This window comes from Oncorhynchus clarkii, chromosome 6 (assembly GCF_045791955.1).
Source record: "Oncorhynchus clarkii lewisi isolate Uvic-CL-2024 chromosome 6, UVic_Ocla_1.0, whole genome shotgun sequence".
Lineage (NCBI taxonomy): Eukaryota > Metazoa > Chordata > Actinopteri > Salmoniformes > Salmonidae > Oncorhynchus > Oncorhynchus clarkii.
In genome coordinates, this window is record NC_092152.1 from 80,152,338 (window position 1) to 80,169,883 (window position 17,546).

Genomic DNA, 17,546 nt, shown 5'->3' on the forward strand with positions numbered 1-17,546 from the left:
TTGTCACCTCTCTGTGAATGGTCTGTCACCCCAGTACAGAACATTGTCATCTCCTATCAACATCAGGGAGAGGGGAGGAGGAGGAGGAGGAATACATGAGGGAGAGGGGAGAAGGAGGAGGAATACAGGAGGGAGAGGGGAGGAGGAGGAGGAATACAGGAGGGAGAGGGGAGTTAGAGGGAGAGAGACACACTGCCGGGAAAAAGTATTCTCCCCCTTTCTGATGTTCTCTATTTTTGCATATTTTTGATACTGAATGTTATCAGATCTTCAACCAAAACCTGATATTATATATATAACTGTTTTCCCCCCTTACACTCAATAACTGTTTTCCCCCCTTACACTCAATAACTGTTTTTCCCCCCTTACACTCAATAACTGTTTTTCCCCCTTTACACTCAATAACTGTTTTTCCCCACTTACACTCAATATGTAACGGTTTTCTTGATGAGAAGGAGAGTCGGACCAAAATGCGGCGTGTAGATTGCGATCCATGTTTATTAAACAAACGTAAAACACGAATCAAAATACAAACACTACAAAATAATAAACGTAATGAAAACCGAAACAGCCTAAACTGGCGCAAACTAACACTAAGGACAATCACCCACGACAAACTCAAAGAATATGGCTGCCTAAATATGGTTCCCAATCAGAGACAACGATAAACACCTGCCTCTGATTGAGAACCACTTCAGACAGCCATAGACTTAGCTAGAACACCCCACTAGCTACAATCCCCATAAATACACACCACATACAAAAACCCATGCCACACCCTGGCCTGACCAAATAAATAAAGATAAACACAAAATACTTTGACCAGGGTGTGACACAATAACTGTTTCCCCCCCTTACACTCAATAACTGTTTTCCCCCCTTACACTCAATAACTGTGTCCCTCCCCCCTTATACTTAATAACTGTTTTTCCCCCCTTACACTCAATAACTGTTTTCCCCCCTTACACTCAATAACTGTTTTCCCCCCTTACACTCAATAACTGTGTGTCCCCCCTTATACTCAATAACTGTTTTCCCCCCTTACACTCAATAACTGTTTTTCCCCCTTTACACTCAATAACTGTTTTTCCCCACTTATACTCAATAACTGTTTTTCCCCCCTTACACTCAATAACTGTTTTCCCCCCCTTACACTCAATAACTGTTTTCCCCCCTTACACTCAATAACTGTGTGTCCCCCCTTACACTCAATAACTGCTTTTCCCCCCTTACACTCAACAACTGTTTTTCCCCCCTTACACTCAATAACTGTTTTCCCCCCTTACACTCAATAACTGTTTTTCCCCCCTTACACTCAATAACTGTTTTTCCCCCCTTACACTCAATAACTGTGTTCCCCCCTTACACTCAATAACTGTTTTTTCCCCCTTACACTCAACAACTGTTTTTCCCCCCTTACACTCAATAACTGTTTTCCCCCCTTACACTCAATAACTGTTTTCCCCCCTTACACTCAATAACTGTTTTCCCCCCTTACACTCAATAACTGTGTGTCCCCCCTTATACTCAATAACTGTTTTTTCCCCCTTACACTCAACAACTGTTTTTCCCCCCTTACACTCAATAACTGTTTTCCCCCCTTACACTCAATAACTGTTTTCCCCCCTTATACTCAATAACTGTGTTCCCCCTTACACTCAATAACTGTTTTTCCCCCCTTACACTCAATAACTGTTTTCCCCCCTTACACTCAATAACTGTTTTCCCCCCTTACACTCAATAACTGTTTTTCCCCCCTTACACTCAATAACTGTGTTCCCCCTTACACTCAATAACTGTTTTTCCCCCTTTACACTCAATAACTGTTTTTCCCCACTTACACTCAATAACTGTTTCCCCCCCTTACACTCAATAACTGTTTTCCCCCCTTACACTCAATAACTGTTTTTTCCCCCTTACACTCAATAACTGTTTTCCCCCCTTACACTCAATAACTGTTTTTCCCCCCTTACACTCAATAACTGTTTTCCCCCCTTACACTCAATAACTGTTTTCCCCCCTTACACTCAATAACTGTTTTCCCCCCTTACACTCAATAACTGTTTGTCCCCCCTTACACTCAATAACTGTTTTCCCCCCTTACACTCAATAACTGTTTTCCCCCCTTACACTCAATAACTGTGTTTCCCCCCTTATACTCAATAACTGTTTTCCCCCCTTACACTCAATAACTGTTTTTCCCCCTTACACTCAATAACTGTTTTTCCCCCTTATACTCAATAACTGTTTTTTCCCCCTTACACTCAATAACTGTTTTTCCCCCCTTACACTCAATAACTGTGTTCCACCTTACACTCAATAACTGTTTTTTCCCCCTTACACTCAACAACTGTTTTTCCCCCCTTACACTCAATAACTGTTTTCCCCCCTTACACTCAATAACTGTTTTCCCCCCTTACACTCAATAACTGTTTTCCCCCCTTACACTCAATAACTGTGTGTCCCCCCTTATACTCAATAACTGTTTTTTCCCCCTTACACTCAACAACTGTTTTTCCCTCCTTACACTCAATAACTGTTTTCCCCCCTTACACTCAATAACTGTTTTCCCCCCTTATACTCAATAACTGTGTTCCCCCTTACACTCAATAACTGTTTTTCCCCCCTTACACTCAATAACTGTGTTCCCCCTTACACTCAATAACTGTTTTTCCCCCTTTACACTCAATAACTGTTTTTCCCCACTTACACTCAATAACTGTTTCCCCCCCTTACACTCAATAACTGTTTTCCCCCCTTACACTCAATAACTGTGTCCCTCCCCCCTTATACTTAATAACTGTTTTTCCCCCCTTACACTCAATAACTGTTTTCCCCCCTTACACTCAATAACTGTTTTACCCCCTTACACTCAATAACTGTGTGTCCCCCCTTATACTCAATAACTGTTTTCCCCCCTTACACTCAATAACTGTTTTTCCCCCTTTACACTCAATAACTGTTTTTCCCCACTTATACTCAATAACTGTTTTTCCCCCCTTACACTCAATAACTGTTTTCCCCCCTTACACTCAATAACTGTTTTCCCCCCTTACACTCAATAACTGTGTGTCCCCCCTTACACTCAATAACTGCTTTTCCCCCCTTAACTCAACAACTGTTTTTCCCCCCTTACACTCAATAACTGTTTTCCCCCCTTACACTCAAAAACTGTTTTTCCCCCTTACACTCAATAACTGTTTTCCCCCCTTACACTCAATAACTGTTTTTCCCCCCTTACACTCAATAACTGTGTTCCACCTTACACTCAATAACTGTTTTTTCCCCCTTACACTCAACAACTGTTTTTCCCCCCTTACACTCAATAACTGTTTTCCCCCCTTACACTCAATAACTGTTTTCCCCCCTTACACTCAATAACTGTTTTCCCCCCTTACACTCAATAACTGTGTGTCCCCCCTTATACTCAATAACTGTTTTTTCCCCCTTACACTCAACAACTGTTTTTTCCCCCTTACACTCAATAACTGTTTTCCCCCCTTACACTCAATAACTGTTTTCCCCCCTTACACTCAATAACTGTGTTCCCCCTTACACTCAATAACTGTTTTTCCCCCCTTACACTCAATAACTGTTTTCCCCCCTTACACTCAATAACTGTTTTCCCCCCTTACACTCAATAACTGTTTTTCCCCCCTTACACTCAATAACTGTGTTCCCCCTTACACTCAATAACTGTTTTTCCCCCCTTACACTCAATAACTGTGTGTCCCCCCTTACACTCAATAACTGTGTGTCCCCCCTTACACTCAATAACTGTTTTCCCCCTTACACTCAATAACTGTTTTCCCCCTTACACTCAATAACTGTTTTTCCCCCTTACACTCAATAACTGTTTTCCCCCCTTACACTCAATAACTGTGTTCCCCCTTACACTCAATAACTGTTTTTCCCCCCTTACACTCAATAACTGTGTTCCCCCTTACACTCAATAACTGTTTGTTCCCCCTTACACTCAATAACTGTTTTTCCCCCCTTACACTCAATAACTGTGTGTCCCCCCTTACACTCAATAACTGTGTGTCCCCCCTTACACTCAATAACTGTGTGTCCCCCCTTATACTCAATAACTGTTTTCCCCCCTTACACTCAATAACTGTTTTTTCCCCTTACACTCAATAACTGTTTTCCCCCCTTACACTCAATAACTGGTTTTGCCACCTTTAGCTGCAATGACTGCAACCAAACGCTTCCTGTAGTTGTTGATCAGCCTCTCACATACCTGCGGAGGAATTTTGGCCCACTCTCGCATGAAGAACCGCTTTAACAAGCAAGAACTGCCATTTCAAGTCATGCCACAACATCTCAATTTGGATTAGGTCTAGACTTTGACTAGGCCATTCTAAAACTTCAAATGTGTTGCTTTTTAACCATTTTCATGTAGACTTGATTGTGTGTTTTGTATCATTATCTTGCTACATGACCCAGCTGTAGTTCAGTTTCAGCTCACAGACGGGTGGCCTGACATTCTCCTGTGGAATTATCTGATACAGAGCAGAATTCATGGTTCTTTCTATTAAGGCAAGTCATCCAGGTCCTGAGGCAGCAAAGCATCCCCAAACCATCACACTACCACCACTATGCTTGACCGTTGGAATGAGGTTCTTACTGTGGAATGCAGTGTTTGGTTTTCACCAGGCATAATGGGACCAATGTCATACAAACAGTTGACTCAAGTTTGCCAAAAAGCACCTGTAAACAACTGGATGATCATCAAGACTTGTGGCAGAATGTTCTATGGACAGATGTGTAACTGTTTGTACGACTTGGGTCCCATTATGCCTGGCGAAAACCAAACACTGCGTTCCACAGTAAAGAACCATGAATTGTGCTCTGTATCAGAGAATTCTACAGGAGAATGTCAGGCCATCTGTCTGTGAGCTGAAGCTGAAGTGCAGCTGGGTCATGTAGCAAGACAATGATCCAAAACACACAATATACAGTCGTGGCCAAAAGTTTTGAGAATGACACAAATATACATTTTCACAAAGTCTGCTGCCTCAGTTTGTATGATGGCAATTTGCATATACTCCAGAATGTTATGAAGAGTGATAAGATGAATTGCAATTAATTTCAAAGTCCCTCTTTGCCATGCAAATGAACTGAATCCCCCCAAAAACATTTCCACTGCATTTCAACCCTGCCACAAAAGGACTAGCTGACATCATATCAGTGATTCTCTCGTTAACACAGGTGTGAGTGTTGATGAGGACAAGGATGGAGATCACTCTGTAATGCTGATTGAGTTTGAATAACAGACTGGAAGTTTCAAAAGGAGGGTGGTGCTTGGAATCATTGTTCTTCCTCTGTCAACCATGGTTACCTGCAAGGAAACACGTGCCGTCATCATTGCTAAAAGATTAGTGGAATCTGTGTGGGTAGCTGGACAGGTAGGATGACTGACAGTTAAGGTGAACAGGTGGTCACGTGTCAGGTGACAGAGGAATGGATGAGACTGAGGCAGGAATTCCTTTAACCATAATGTGGTATATTTACTGAGTAGTCTGTGCTGCATCACAAAGGAAACAAATAACATGTATCCAATCAAATTCATAATCAAAGATCAAATCAGACCATTCATTATTAACATAAGTTAGGGAGTTCAACAGTTCAGTTCATTAAGTCAATAGTAATCATCCGCGAGTCATTTAGGCTCGTAACTATTTATCATAAATCATGAAAGAATACAAACAGTGAATGGTTATACAATCTATAATCCCCATCAAAGTCAATCAGTTAGCAAACAATGACGTTTCTCATTTCACTCTTTCAATTGTCTTCATGTGTACATATAATTCATTTCAATACATATGAACCATATCGATTGCATAATTGGCCTATGAGGATCCGTAGGGCTGTGATCATTGACAATTCACATTACATAATATGTTTGAAGCTGCGCTCCAAGCCGCGCTCCGTGGTAATAACTATTAACAGTAACTGAATGGCCCACTCTCCCGATCGCCACAGATAATTCAGATGAAAGGTAACATAGTCGGTGGACTTACGTGGATTCAGGGACGCACAGAACTAGGAAAGCTAGGAACTTGGAGTTAAGGAAAGCAGCGAGATCAGGCGATGGCAATTTCCTCCTTTTATGGAGTTGAGATCTGTCCGACATTTCCACCTGACCTACTTAAAGCGCCCCTGGCCCAGCTGAGTAAATGGCAATGAATTAAAGGAGTATTCCACCAACTCCATGGGCCTTTTCTACAATTGCTTTGCACAAGAAGGGCTTCACAGGCAAGGATATTGCTGTCAGTAAGATTGCACCTAAATCAACTATTTATTGAATCATCGAGAACTTCAAGGAGAGCTGTTTAATTATTGTGAAGAAGGCTTCAGGGGGCCCAAGAAAGTCCAGCAAGCGCCAGGACCGTCTCCTAAAGTTGATTCAGCTATGGGAGCTTGCTCAGGAATGGCAGCAGGCAGGTGTGAGTGCATCTGTACGCACAGTGAGACGAAGACTTGGAGGATGTTCTGGTGTCAAGTACGGCAGCAAAGAAGCCACTTCTCTCCAAGAAAAACATCAGGGACAGACTGATATTCTGCAAAAGGTACAGAGATTGGACTGCTGAGGACTGGGGTAAAGTCATTTTCTTTGATGAATCCCCTTTCCGATTGTTTGGGGCATCCGGAAAAAAGCTTGTCCGGAGAAGACAAGGAGAGCGCTACCATCAGTCCTGTTTCATGCCAACAGTAAAGCATCCTGAGACCATTCATAAGTGGCGTTGCTTCTCAGCCAAGAGAGTGGGCTTACTCACAATTTTGCCTAAGAACACAGCCATGAAGAATGGTACAAATGCATCCTCAGAGAGCAACTTCTCCCAACCATCCAGGAACAGTTTGGTGACGAACAATGCCTTTTCCAGCATGATGGAGCACCTTGCCATAAGCTAAAGTGATAACTAAGTGGCTCGGGGAACAAAATATCAATATTTTGTGTCTATGGCCAGGAAACTCCCAAGATTTAATCCCATTGAGAACTTGTGGTCAATCCTCAAGAGGCGGGTGGACAAACAAAAACCCACAAATTCTGACAAACTCCAAGCATTGATTATGCAAGAATGGGCTGCCATCAGTCAGGATGTGGCCCAGAAGTGAATTGACAGCATGCCAGGGTGGATTGCAGAGGTGTTGAAAAAGTAGGGTCAACACTGCAAATATTGACTCTTTGCATCAACTTCATGTAATTGTCAATAAAAGCCTTTGACACGTATGAAATATTTGTAATTATACTTCAATATTCCATAGTAACATCTGACAAAAATGTCTAAAGACACTGAAGCAGCAAACTTTGTGGAAAGTTAATATTTGTGTCATTCTCAAACTTTTGGCCATGACTGTAGTCTAAATTACATTTGTCTAAAAAGCAACAAATTTGAGGTTCTGTAATGTCAAAGTCCAAACCTAATCCCAATTGAGACGTTGTGGCAGGAATTGAAATAAGCACTTCATGCTTGAAAACCCACAAATGTTGCTGAGTTACAGCACTTCTGCTTGGAAGAGTGAGCCAGTTACAGCAACATGGGAGAATGATCAACAACCACAGGAAGCGTTTGGTTGCAGTCGTTGCAGCTGAAGGTGGCCGTTTCTTTTTCACACGGGGGCATTGGATGTTGCATAACTTTGTTTATGAAATAAATGAAATAAGTATGTAATTGTTGTGTTATTTCTTCACTCAGGTTCCCTTTATCTAATATCAGGTTTTGGTTGAAAATCTGATAACATTCAGTATCAGCTATATGCCAAAGTAGAGAAAATTTGAAAAGGGGGCAAATAGAGAGAGAGAGGAGGAGAGAGGAGGAGAGAGGAGAGAGGAGGAGAGAGGAGAGAGAGGAGGAGAGAGAGGGGAGAGAGAGAGGAGGAGAGAGGAGGAGAGAGGAGGAGAGAGGAGAGAGAGGAGGTGAGAGGAGGAGAGAGGAGAAAGAGGAGGAGAGAGGAGGAGAGAGGAGAGAGAGGAGGAGAGAGGAGGAGAGAGGAGAGAGAGGAGGAGAGAGAGGAGGATAGAGGAGAGAGGAGGAGAGAGGAGGAGAGAGGAGAGAGGAGAGAGAGGAGGAGAGAGGAGAGAGAGGAGAGAGAGGAAGAGAGAGGAGGAGAGAGAAGAGAGGGGGGGAGAGAGAGAGAGGAGGAGAGAGGAGGAGAGAGGAGAGAGAGGAGGAGAGAGGAGGAGAGAGGAGAGAGAGGAGGAGAGAGGAGGAGAGAGGAGAGAGGAGAGAGGAGGAGAGAGGAGAGAGAGGAGGAGAGAGGAGAGAGGAGGAGAGAGGAGAGAGAGGAGGAGAGAGGAGAGAGAGGAGGAGAGAGGAGGAGAGAGGAGAGAGAGGAGGAGAGAGGAGGAGAGAGGAGAGAGAGGAGGAGATAGGAGAGAGAGGAGGAGAGAGGAGAGAGAGGAGGAGAGAGGAGGAGAGAGAGAGGAGAGAGGAGGAGAGAGGAGGAGAGAGGAGAGAGAGGAGGAGAGAGAGAGGAGAGAGAGAGGAGGAGAGAGGAGGAGAGAGAGGAGGAGAGAGGAGGAGAGAGGAGGAGAGAGAGAGGAGAGAGGAGGAGAGAGAGGAGGAGAGAGGAGGAGAGAGAGGAGGAGAGAGGAGGAGAGAGGAGGAGAGAGAGAGGAGAGAGAGAAGGAGCGGGAAGACAGGAGGGACAGGGGGCACAGAGCAGCCAGGTTGTTCAAGATTGCTGTCAAAATTGGACGTCTATCCATGTCCTGAGGAGATCAGGAAATGCCTTCAAAACCTGCCACTAGGGGCAACAGGGAGCACTATTACTTAATGTTTTAACCCTATCCAAAACCTTAACCTTTACCTTAACCATTCAGAATGAGTCTCTAAACTTACACCTCTACTTCTAAATTTGATGTTTGGAGAAATGGAACGATACAGTGCAGCAGGAGCAACAAAAACACTTGGAGCAAACTAAATTTGCCATTTGGAGAACGTGGATGAACGTCTAATTCTGCAGTGAGACTGTGAGAGCTTGTTGGAACAGAGAGATAGAGACAGAGAGAAGAAGAGGAGAAGAAGAAGGATAAGGGTAAAGAGGATGGAGAGGGGCGTACAGTATACAGATGGAGAGACAGACAGAGGAAGAGGAGGAGGAGTAGAAGATGAGGGGGAGAGGGGAAGACAGGAGGGAAACAAGAAAAGGAGAGAGATGTAAAAGGCAGAATGAGAGGAGGAGGAAGAGGAGGAGGGAAGAAAAAGAGGATGAAAGAAGAACCGTGCTATAAGAGAGAAATAGAGAGAGAAACAACATTTATAATTAAAAACAAAATGATTTAATTGAAATTGAGGTCATTCTCCACATCTCAATGTCAATAAAGTGAGTGTCAGTTCACTCCATATGGAATAAGACTTGACAGTATCATTGCATCTCTCAGATAGTGAATGTGATGTTGTGTTGTCCCTATTCCAACTCTACAGTCTACTGTATGAGATCAGAGATCTGTTGGATAGATCAGGAGTAACTGCATTCTATTGGGGTTGGTTCTGAGTGTGTGTGTAGAGTATGTGTGTCCGTGTATGCGTGTGTATGTGTGCGTGTGTCTGCGTGCGTGTGTGTGCGTGAATGTGTGAGCGTACAGACGTGCATGTATGTGTGTGTTAGACGATATTAGGTTTCATCAGAGGGAAACACTGATTCAGCACAAAGGAAGCCCAATCTTACTCCTTGGCTGAGTTCAGTTTTCATGTTTCCACAGCAGAAAAAGCACTGTACTTATTGAAGCATATCAATAGAGAACCCTGCAGCTCTCTGTCATACAATCTCACTGTCTGAGGTTTTACCTTCTGGACTAAATGTCTCTCAGCATACAGCTGGTAGAGATAAAAGAACACAATCATGAACATTGCAATAGAACCATTAGACCTTTTAGTCTTGGAACAAAGTCAGTACGCAAATAGATTCTATTTCTCTTTTCTCTCTCGTTGTGTTTCTGTGTCTTCCAATACGAAACAGGCTCGTGTCTTCTCTCAAACTGACACGGGTGAAGGCAGTGTAAACACACACACACTAACTGGTTGTGACATGTTGTTCCTGATAATATATCTTTATAGCCTGTGGCAGCATCATCTCCCTTGTTGATATTTAGCTCTTCATCAACAAGACAAGGTAGGGGTTGCTATGGGAACATCTAGCAGAGATGTCTATCACTAATCTCTCTGAGAAGCGTATTGTTGAGAGAGCTGTGTCAATGGCAACGATCTTCATGAAGATTTATGAAAACATTATTGCTAAATATTATCACTAAACATTATCGTTAAACATTATTACTAGCATCACTAAACATTATCACTAAACAACATTGCAAAACATTATTACAAAACGTTATAGATAAGCATTATGAGTAGACATCATTGCCAAACATTATCCCTAAACGTTATCCCTAAACATTATCCCTCAACATTATCCTTAACAATGGTCCCTAAGCATTATCCCTCAACATTATCCTTACCCATTGCCCCTAAACATTATCCCTCAACATTATCCTTAACCATTGTCCCTAAACATTATCCCTCAACATTATCCTTAACCGTTGTCCCTAAACATTATCCCTCAACATTATCCTTAACCATTGTCCCTAAACATTATCCCTCAACATTATCCTTAACCATTACCCTTAAACATTATTAAAAGTTCAGAGTTGTACTCCCTTTGTAGATACTCCACTGAAACTAGAGAAACATTTAGCTCTTTCACTGGCCAGGCTTCACACACATGCATGATCCTACACACACACACACACACACACACACACACACACACACACACACACACACACACACACACACACACACACACACACACACACACACACACACACACACACACACACACACACACACACAGGGGCAGGCCCTGCTATGAAACCCAGGACTGGTTCTGAGCCAGCTGATGGACTGGATCAAACACCAGCTCTGATTCCAGGGCCTTTTGATGTGGAAAAACACAGCTCATTCATTTGAGCTGCGAGGACTTTCTTCTGAAGAATACTTAAGAAACAACAAGCAGATGCTTTCTATTAGACAGTCAGTTAAAGTGCCATTCAAAATAAAGAAACTGTAAATAGTCAGTAATGTACTCTGATTAACTCAACCTGCGCATGCTGGTACATTAGTAAAGGCCTCAGTATTTCAGGCCACAAGGCCAGAGCAGATTGTATCAGAGCTGCACACACATATCTTCTGGTTTTATCTTTAACAACAAACATTCAACGCTGCTTCAATCAGACTGTGGTGATCATGTAAAATATTATAGTCACAATACTGAGCTATTGTTACAGAGTGATCTGGCCATGCCTTCTCTTGCACTTACACACACACACGTGGGCACACACATACTCTCAGACTGCACACACACACACACAAACACACACACAGACACACACAGACACACGCACACACAGACACACACAGACACACACAGACACACGCACACACACATACTTTCAGTAGACGTTGAGTAGGTCTGGCGGTCATTTCCTCTGTGCAGCTATAGTTAACTCCTAGTCCTGGGACAGACAGACAGAGTGGTATCTGAACCTACAGTTTATACCTAAAACCTCATTTACTTCATTAAAGCTTGTTAACTGTGATCTCCCTTGTTAGAAGAGACCTCCCCACACTAATTCATTTCCATTCTTTAATTAGTCTCGTTAAGACTGAATTTGACAAATGACCTCGTAGCTCAGGGAGGAACACAGAGCAGGGAAGGACAGCCACTCCAATTTTGGAACAGTGTCATCTCACAAAATGTCATCACCATCCTCTCTTGTTTGGGTGATAATACCACTGTGTGTGTGTGTGTGTGTGTGTGTGTGTGTGTGTGTGTGTGTGTGTGTGTGTGTGTGTGTGTGTGTGTGTGTGTGTGTGTGTGTGTGTGTGTGTGTGTGTGTGTGTGTGTGTGTGTGTGTGTGTGTGCGTGTGTTTGTTTTTGTGCGAACAAGGATATAAAGTGTTTTGGTGATCAACATGAGTTCTGGCAGCGCTGTACGTTTGTTTCTCTATTCTCACCAGAGACAGACTGACTGACCTCAACTAGCTGTTTCCCTGTTCCCACCAGAGACAGACTGACTGACCTCAACTAGCTGTGTTTCCCTGTTCCCACCAGAGACAGACTGACTGACCTCAACTAGCTGTTTCCCTGTTCCCACCAGAGACAGACTGACTGACCTCAACTAGCTGTTTCCCTGTTCCCACCAGAGACAGACTGACTGACCTCAACTAGCTGTGTTTCCCTGTTCCCACCAGAGACAGACTGACTGACCTCAATTAGCTGTGTTTCCCTGTTCCCACCAGAGACAGACTGACTGACCTCAATTAGCTGTTTCCCTGTTCCCACCAGAGACAGACTGACTGACCTCAACTAGCTGTGTTTCCCTGTTCCCACTAGCTGTGTTTCCCTGTTTCCCTATGTCATCACTAAATTGTCATCATAACTCTGCTGTGGACGCAATACACTGCCAAGATCCTATTTAATACAGTACTACTGGCACATTCATTTATGTATTGATGTGTATATTGATGTATATTAATGTGTAGTGATGTGTATATTTATGTTTAGTGATGTGTATCGATGTGTATATTGATGTTTAGTGATGTGTATATTGATGTTTAGTGATGTGTAGTGATGTGTATATTTATGTTTAGTGATGTGTATCGATGTGTATATTGATGTTTAGTGATGTGTTTAGTGATGTGTATATTGATGTTTAGTGATGTGTAGTGATGTATATATTGATGTGTTTGATGTGTAGTGATGTGTATATTTATGTATATTGATGTGTATCGATGTGTATATTGATGTTTAGTGATGTGTATATTGATGTTTAGTGATGTGTAGTGATGTGTATATTTATGTTTAGTGATGTGTATCGATGTGTATATTGATGTTTAGTGATGTGTTTAGTGATGTGTATATTTATGTGTAGTGATATGTATATTGATGTTTATAGTGATGTGTATATTGATGTTTAGTGATGTGTAGTGATGTATATATTGATGTGTTTGATGTGTAGTGATGTGTATATTTATGTTTAGTGATGTGTATATTGATGTATATACTGATGTGTAGTGATGTATATACTGATGTGTAGTGATGTATATACTGATGTGTAGTGATGTGTATATTGATTTTTATAGTGAGATGTATATTTATGTGTAGTGATATGTATATTGATGTTTATAGTGATGTGTATATTGATGTTTATAGTGATGTGTAGTGATATTTATATTGATGTGTTTGATGTGTAGTGATGTGTATATTTATGTTTAGTGATGTGTATATTGATGTATATTGATGTGCAGTGATGTGTAAATTGATGTGTAGTGATGTGTATATTGATGTATATTGATGTGCAGTGATGTGCATATTGATGTGTAGTGATGTGCATATTGATGTGTAGTGATGTGTATATTGATGTGTAGTGATGTGTAAATTGATGTGTAGTGATGTGTATATTGATGTGTAGTGATGTGTATATTTATGTGTTTGATGTGCATATTGATGTGTAGTGATGTGTATATTGATGTGTGAGATGTATATTTATGTGTAGTGATTGATTGATTAGTAGTGATGTGTATATTGATGTGTGATGTGATGTGTGATGTGCATATTGATGTGTAGTGATGTGTATATTGATGTGTTTGATGTGTAGTGATGTGTATATTGATGTGTAGTGATGTGATGTTTAGTGATGTGTATATTGATGTGTTTGATGTGTAGTGATGTGTATATTGATGTTTAGTGATGTGTATACTGGGTTCATTTGTGAAAGAGTCCTTGGTCTCAGCATAACTCCCTGTTAAAATAATGGTTAATTTAATACAATTATGGTGTATTATACTGTAATATGCACTCATACATACACAGACATGCACACAGGCACGCACACAGACACACAGACAAGCATTTCGCTACACCTGCAGTATAACATCTGCTAAATATGTGTACGTGACCAATACATTTGATTTGATTATGGAGTGTGATGATGTGTTATAATAACACTGCCTGTGGGGAAAGAGGCCCATCTGCTGCTGAAGGGACCTGCTGAGGTAGCCTAAAAATACAACCATCTGTAGGCACACACACACACGCACACACACACACACACACACACACACACACACACACACACACACACACACACACACACACACACACACACACACACACACAGGCCTTCCATTTTCTTTGGGACTGATGTAAGGCTCTGGTTAAAAGTCAAATCAAATCAATTCAAATGTAATTTGTCACATGCACTGAATACAACAGGTGTAATGTGTAACAGGTTAATGTGAAATGCTTACTTACAAGCCCTTAACCAACAATGCTTTAACTTTGCGATAGGGGGCAGCATTTTCACTTTTGGATGAATAGCGTGCCCAGAGTGAACTGCCTCCTACTCTGTCCCAGATGCTAATATATGAATATTATTATTAGCATTAGATAGAAAAAAACTGTGAGTATAACAGAACTCATATGGCAGGCAAAAACCTGAGAGAAAATCCAAACAGGAAGTGGGAAATCTGAGGTTTGTAGTTTTTGAACTCACCCCTATCGAATACACAGTGGGATATGGGTTATTTTGCACTTCCTATGGCTTCCACTAGATGTCAACCGTCTTTAGAACATTGTTTCATGCTGCTCCTGTGAAGGGGGGCCGGATGAGAGCTGTTTGACTAAGGGGTCTGCCAGCAGCCTCGTTCTCAGTCAAGCGTATTTGTCATGAGAGGTACCTCGCTTGCTTTTCTACAGACAAAGGAATTCTCCAGTTGGAACATTATTGAACATTTATGATAAAAAAACATCCGAAAGATTGATTCTATACTTAGTTTGACAAGTTTCTTCGACCTGTAATATAACTTTTTGAACGTTTCGTCAGACTGGACCAGATCGCGCTTTTGGATTTGTTTACCAAACGCCCTAACAAAAGAAGCTATTGGACATAAATGGACATAACTGATGGACATTATCGAACAAAACAAGCGATTCCTGGGAGTGCATTTTTGAAATCAGACACTGTGGCTGGATTAACGAGAATTGTATCTTTAAAATGGTGCCTAATACTTGTATATTTGAGAAATTTGATTTGAGATTTCTCTTGATTTGTATTTGGCGCCCTGCAATTTCATTGGCTGTTGGTGAGCGGTTCCGCTAGCAGTCCTAAACAGGTTAAGAAGTTTTAATAAAATAAAATATGTGTTAACCTCTTTGATCTCTAGGGGCGCTATTTCATTTTTGGATAAAAAACGTTCCCGTTTTAAGCGCGATATTTTGTCACAAAAAGATGCTCGACTATGCATATTCTTGACAGTTTTTGAAAGAAAACACTCTGAAGTTTCAGAATCTGCAAAGATATTGTCTGTAAGTGCCCCAGAACTCATTCTACAGGCGAAACCAAGATGATGCATCAACCAGGAAATGATCAGAATTTCTGAAGCTCTGTTTTCCATTGTCTCCTTATATGGCTGTGATTGCGCAAGGAATGAGCCTACACTTTCTGTCGTTCCCCCAAAGTGTTAGCAGCATTGTGACGTATTTGTAGGCATATCATTGGAAGATTGACCATAAGAGACTACATTTTCCAAGTGTCCGCCTGGTGTCCCTGCGTCGAAATTGGAGCGTAAAGCCAGGTGCAATTATTTTTCCATTTGAGAGCAAGGAGAAACCAGGCTTCCACGAAGGATATATCATTGAAGAGATATGTGGAAAAACACCTTGAGGATTGATTCTAAACCACGTTTGCCATGTTTCAGTCGATATTATGGAGTTAATTTGGAAAAAAGTTCGCGTTTTGAGGGCTGAATTTTCGTTTTTTTTTTTTTTTGGTAGCCAAATGTGATGTACAAAACGGAGCTATTTCTAATACACAAAGAATCTTTTTGGAAAAACGGAGCATCTGCTATCTAACTGAGAGTCTCCTCATTGAAAACATCAGAAGTTCTTCAAAGGTAAGTTATTTTATTTGAAGGCTTTACTTGTTTTTGTGATAGTTGCCTGCTAAATGCTAACGCTAATGCTAACGCTAATGCTAACGCTAAATGCTACGCTAGCTAGCTACTGTTACACAAATGATTGTTTTCCTATGGTTGAAAAGCATATTTTGAAAATCTGAGATGACAGTGTTGTTAACAAAAGGCTAAGCTTGAGAGCTAGCATATTTATTTCATTTCATTTGCGATTTTCATGAATAGTTAACGTTGCGTTATGGTAATGAGCTTAGGTCTATAAATAGAATCCCGGATCCGGGTTTGGTCGTCGCAACAGGTTAAGTAAAAAAGTAACAAATATTAAACAGCAGCAGTAAAACAATAGTGCACTATATAGGGAATAGGGTACCATTTAGGATGTAGTCTGTGTTGGCCATGAGAAGTGCTGAACACCATGATCATGTCACCAACCAACCAGCCAGCCAACCAGCCAGCCAGCCAGCCAGCCAGCCAGCCAGCCAGCCAGCCAGCCAGCCAACCAGCCAGCCAGCCAGCCAGCCAGCCAACCAGCCAACCAACCAGCCAACCAGCCAACCAACCAGCCAACCAGCCAACCAATCAGCCAACCAACCAGCCAACCAGCCAGCCAATCAGCCAACCAGCCAATCAGCCAACCAGCCAGCCAACCAACCAGCCAACCAACCAACCAGTCAACCAGCCAATCAGCCAACCAGCCAGCCAAACAACCATCCAGGCAGGGCAAAGGCTGATAGGCCATAGAAAATGAGCATTTCTGTAGAGACTTAGTAGGGTGACAATGCCCAAGATGCTGATCTTGGGTCAGTTTGGCATGCTCCTCACTAAGGATTCAGGTTAGGATTAGGGAAGGGAACCTTCACCCTAGAGTCGAGCTAGAGACTTCTGGTCATGGTGAGTGAGAGCGGTACAGGGTTCTCTAATGACTGACTATGAGCCAATAACCAGGAGGAAGGGGGAGAGGAGGGAAGAAGGGCAGGGGAAGGAGGAAGGGGGGGGGGGGGAGGGGAAGAAGTGGAGGGGGAGGGAAGGGAAGGGGGAGGAGTGAAGGGGAAGGGGGAGGAGTGAAGGGGAAGGGGGAGAAAGAGGGAAGGCAGGGGATTGAGCTGGTGGTGAAAAACTAGCTACTGCTGCTACTGGCTTCAGTTTCTCCTCTCCCACAGTGAAACGCACACATAACTTAATAATCAGAGAGAGAGAGCGAGAAAGAGAGAGAGAGAGAGAGAGAGAGAAAGAGACCGCATGTAGAGAGAGGGGGTTAGCGCTTGCAGAGAGGGAGAGAGCACAGGAGCAGAGAAAGGGAGTGTGACAGAAAATAAAGACAGATATTGAGAGCGCTGAGGAAGAGTGACAGAGAGTGACAGCCCAGAGAGAAAGAGAGGGAGGGAAGGAAAGAGAGGGAGAGAGGGAGGGAAGGACTGACCAGAATGACGGAGGGAGCAGGGACAGGAGGAGGAAAGTAGAAGAGAGGAAGAGAGATATTGAAAGAGTCAGCACAGTTAGCGAGTGAGGGAGGGAACCAGTGAGAAGAGAGAAAGAAAGAGGGAGAAAGAGGGAGCAAAAAAA

At 42.4% G+C, this 17,546-nt stretch overlaps 1 protein-coding gene across 1 annotated transcript in view; it reads left to right on the top strand.

Annotated features, from left to right (window-relative positions):
• The first annotated feature begins 17,439 nt into the window (after positions 1–17,439).
• Positions 17,440–17,546, top strand: part of LOC139411679 (tumor necrosis factor alpha-induced protein 8-like protein 3) — a 41,990-nt gene continuing 41,883 nt past the window's right edge. The window contains exon 1 of the mRNA XM_071158307.1: positions 17,440–17,546. This exon is cut by the window's right edge and continues 343 nt beyond it. The gene's annotated coding sequence lies outside the window, so the exon portion shown is untranslated.